This window comes from Lotus japonicus, chromosome 6 (genome assembly GCF_012489685.1).
Source record: "Lotus japonicus ecotype B-129 chromosome 6, LjGifu_v1.2".
Taxonomy (NCBI): Eukaryota; Viridiplantae; Streptophyta; class Magnoliopsida; order Fabales; family Fabaceae; genus Lotus; species Lotus japonicus.
In genome coordinates, this window is record NC_080046.1 from 7,355,756 (window position 1) to 7,360,595 (window position 4,840).

Genomic DNA, 4,840 nt, shown 5'->3' on the forward strand with positions numbered 1-4,840 from the left:
CGTAGGCAATATATACAAACCAAATGAAAAGATGAAGTGCCCGCAACACTATCCCTCAAAAACTGAGAATCAGCTGACCCAATGGCCTGAAAATAAGACCTCCTAAGTCCAACCAACTCTCTGTGATTCCCGTAAGGAAACCACACAAAAAGCTATAGGCGGATCTACCCTGTCCCCTAAGTAACAAATGAAGCAAGACTGTCAGAGCTAAAACTCTACTCCTACACTAATCCTAACTCGAGGAGCTCATACCAACACTCAAAACTATGTGCTAGCATGATCGTCGTCTGAATCAGAATCCAGAACGACCAAGTCTACCAGCCCTATCTGTCCTCCCCTCGCAACCGCAGTGCGCTCCGATGCTGGACTCACGGGCTTAGGGCCCGAACCCCGATCATCAATGATCGCAACAGAGGGTGCACTAGACCCTGCCGAAGGCACTCCCACTGGAATCTCCTACGAGGGATCCTCCTCCTCTGAAGATGACGGTGGCGGCGGTGCTCCTCCGAATCCTGGTCCGCAGTGAACGCCCGGTGGCAAGTTGAAGCTGATAGAGCATCGCCTCAACACTCCTGACCTCAGAAGTCCTCCGCTATCCACGTGATCCTCCATGATGCGCCCCGAATACGTCGCTCGATGGCTCGCGGGGTCAACCACCCACGACCCGGGGTCGTCCTGATCGATCATCTCATACCTAATCCCCCCCGAAGGGTGGACCATGGTGTACCAATCCGCAATATTCATCTGACAAAAGGCGTTGTCCGCCAAAACACACACAGAAGACGCGAGGGTCAACTCTAAAGAACTATGTAGATAATAAACCCAATAGGTACAAATAATAGATAGCCACTTAGGCTTATAACTAGAGATATCATTCCTAGGGTTGCATGTTCCACAAAATCATAACGACAATAATAACAATTAGCATGTTCCAAGTACGTTTATCAAATAGAAACCACACTCATCAACTAAGTCAGTATGCATGTTGCGTGATATGTATGCAGGTTAACCCAGTCAACCAATATGCAATCCGGAACGGATGGACATCAACGGATCAGCCCTTCACCAGCCACGGTGGTGCCATTTCGGCTCGCGTGCCTCTTACTCCAACAACAACGGTAGTCAGATCAGCCGTAACCCGTAGGTCTGCCATTTCGGTCTGCTACAAGAGACGTCTACAGACGCTCTATCACGGAAATCCGGGTCTTATGACCATTTTGGAATCCGACGAGGTCCAGAGTATGTCCTGTGTTAATACCCCATTAATGTTGCATGAATGCAGGATGATTAGTCAGACAACGTCTCCGTCCTCACTCGACACGTCGCCACGTGTTCTAGGTAAATTAAAGTCTCTAAAATCTTACCCTAAGGCAAAGTCGATTCTGCGACAAAAGACACACTTCACAACACACATAGCTGCTCCAACAGCACAAGAGTATCACATACTCGGGAACTAACGGTTCCTCGGACTTATCCCCAGGATAGCCCCACAACATAGCTGCTCCAACAGCACAACAACAAACGCTGCTCCAACAGCACAACAACCAACGCTGCTCCAACAGCACAACAACAAACATACTCCACACTTGGATCCGACGACACTCCTCGTTTTTCCAAAACTAAGATTTGACTTCCAATGCCTTCCTTCGAGGTTATTATCATTACTTAAAGATTTAGAGGTTATTTAAGGTCTTATGAGTTTTCTTTATAAAATAGATTCCATTTTGTCTTATCGCAAGTCTTATACATTTACAGGATCTACCAATCCCAAGTCGCTTCCAGAGGATGTCTCGATCCACTAAACAAAATCAAGGCCCGAACCTCGTTCGTCCTATCAAACTTTCTCAAAACTCTCAAAATAAAATCGGCATGACCTACCCGCTATTCTCACCATTCAGAAACTCAGATTCCAGTACAGAGCATATTTAAATCATCACAATCAACAACATGTCATATATCAATAAATCGCATCATAAACACTTAGCACTTAGCATATAAAGCATGCACCACACATCCTAAATTACCCACATAGCACATAGCATGTAAGACAATCTCAAAAACATTCAGTAGATGAATCATCTACATTGTCAGCCGAAGCCTCAGAAAACATTTTCCAATCACACACAATCCCAGTGCATAAACAGTAAACAACGTCGAAACATCGACCCTAAGCATTAACTAGAGATTCAGTGAGAAGCCCTCACCTGAAAGATCTCCAGAATGATCAACTAGTGCTTCCTCACCAACAAAGCCTTGTTCCTCAGGGAATTCCTCAAAAGCACCTTTACAATAAAATCACAGAATACTATCAGAATCTATCGGAAACTAAGCTATCGATACTTACTAAGGTTACTCGAAGTAATCTATACTCTAAGGTACGATAATCTAGCGCGAAAAGACAAGTTTTCGGAAAAGGAAATTTTCCTCCTCCCCCCTAATAGGGCTCGGCCACTTTGGTTAATTATGGGGCTCGATTTTTCTTCGATCAAACTTGATTCCTATGCTTTCATAAGCCGTAACTAAGGGTATTCTGAACTCGGAAAAATTATCGGATCAAAATGTAACACCCCACTTTTCGTTATTAGGTTATTTATTATTTTATCTTAATTATTATTATGCTATATGGTAATTTGATGAATTATGTGATTATAATTTAAATCTCATGTGATATAGAATAAGATTTAGATAAATAAGTTTGTTAGGTTTTTGTGTGAGTAATTGAGAGTGGGGCCCATTAGTATGACTATTTAAGGGATATGAGTGAATTAGAAAGGGAGAAATCAGAATTTGAGAATTGGAGAAGTTAGCAGAGGAGAAGAAAAGAAGCGTGAAAGAGAGAAGGGGAGAAAAGAGAAGAAAAAAACCTAGAATTTGATCTTCAAGAGGTAAGGGTTTGAATTTATCTTGTATAATTGTAGAATAACAGAGGTTGAGTTTAACATGAAGGAACCCTCATCTTTTTTGAAAATTCAGAGCTGAGAGACTGTGTTGAGTGTTAACATGTGGTGAGAAAAATTGATTTTGAGCGAAATTGAGGTTCCGGGGAAAATTGGGTTCTGTTATGTTTTGCCCGCAGATACCCTAACAGTCTGTGTTGTAGAGAGCATAACTCTCTCTACAGAATTCCAAATTGAGTGAAACCAATTTTGTATGAAAGCTAACTCATAGGGCTATGTTGCGTAATATTTTCATAATTTTTCGATTGCTGGTTCAGTACCAGAATCATTTTCAAGTTTATTCTGTTTCTGCCCGCAGACACCCTAGCAGCCTGTGTTATAGAGAGCATAACTCTCTCTACAGAATTCCGAATTGAGTGAAACCAATTTTGTATGAAATCTAACTCATAGGGCTATATTGGGTAATATTATCATAATTTTTAGATTGCTGGTTCAATACCAGAATTATCTGCAAGTTCACTCTGTTTCTGCTCGCAGAAACCCTAACAGCCTGTGCTGTAGAGACCATAACTCTCTCTACAGAATTCCAAATTGGGTGAAACCAATTTTATATGAAAGCTAACGTATAAGGCTATGTTTGGTAAAATTTTCATAATTTTTGGACTGCTCATTTAGTACCAGGATTATATGCAAGTTTGCTATGTTTCTGCTTATTTCTGAGATTGATTCTGAAACTGATTCTAGTAATTGATATGAGACATTTGATGATTTTGTGTTGCTATTTTGTCAGTGGAATAGTGAATGATTTGATAATTGTATTGAAGTGTTATTTTGTGCAATTTTGGTGTGATTTCCGTTATGGAATTTGGTGAGAAAATATGTTATATATTTGGGGCTGGAGTGGTCTCAAAATTGCATGTTTTAATTTATGAATTTTTGCACGAAATACACTTCATTTAGTCAAGAGGCAACGTGTCGGTTTTCATCGGAAAACTGAGGTTTGTCCCAGAACTGGCGTGGTTCTGGAAGTCTGGAGTGGACTTCATTGGTGGTTAACTGTCTGGAGTGGACGCGGTGATACCGCTAAGGTTAACAATTGGTACCACATGCATACATTAGAGTCTCACACACTAAGTTTCACGTTTTCAGTGGTTTTATGTGTTTGGTGATTTGTTGGTGAATTGTTTTGCTGTTGTGGTAAAGTCGAATTATTATTCTTCTTTAAGCTTATAATTTTTCGAAACATTAATAAGAATTGTGAAACTGTCTTGAGAGAAAATATTATAATCACTCAGATTTTAAAGTAAAGGTGAAGAGTTTATAAAGCAGGATCTGAATTGTTTACTTGCTCTTTGTTATGTTATATTTTATACAATGTAAGTTCTTACCCTTCTGTTGGAATGATGTTCTATGCGACATCGCTCAGGTACAGGAGGTAGAGATGTGGCTCATGAGGAGTAGCTTCGGAGAGTCTTAGCTTATGTTATTATTATTATTATTATTATTATAAAATAAGTGTCTTGCTCTGTAATGTAACACTGGTTAGATATTTTACGTTACTTTTACATTTATGTTGAGAGGATTTTATAATCTCTTCTTATGGAAGTTGTTGAATAATTTTCTAAATGATGGCGATGTCGTACTGTTGACGGCCGAAGTGCTTATGAAATTCAGTTCTGAGTATGATGAATTTTATTGGAATATCATGGAAGATAAACCTATTTAAATAAGTGATTTTATGCATCTTAGGATTATCTGACTGGTTTAGAAATTTCATTGGCAGGAATAATTCATTCTTTGAAAAGCATATGAACTTATAAATTTTCAAACACAATCAGTGTTAATTTTAATGAGTTTTCGTGAAGAAGTGTAATACTCCCTTGATATGTTTTTAAACTCTGATAAACGTTTTTAAATAAAACAATGGGAAAAAGGGGGTGTTA

At 39.5% G+C, this 4,840-nt stretch overlaps 1 long non-coding RNA gene across 1 annotated transcript; it reads left to right on the forward strand.

The window, feature by feature from the left end:
- The first annotated feature begins 2,771 nt into the window (after positions 1-2,771).
- Positions 2,772-4,580, forward strand: LOC130724119 (uncharacterized). The gene is made up of 2 exons (XR_009014436.1): positions 2,772-2,885; positions 4,324-4,580. It is a non-coding gene; the product is annotated as an uncharacterized LOC130724119 (long non-coding RNA).
- The last annotated feature ends 260 nt before the right edge of the window (positions 4,581-4,840 follow it).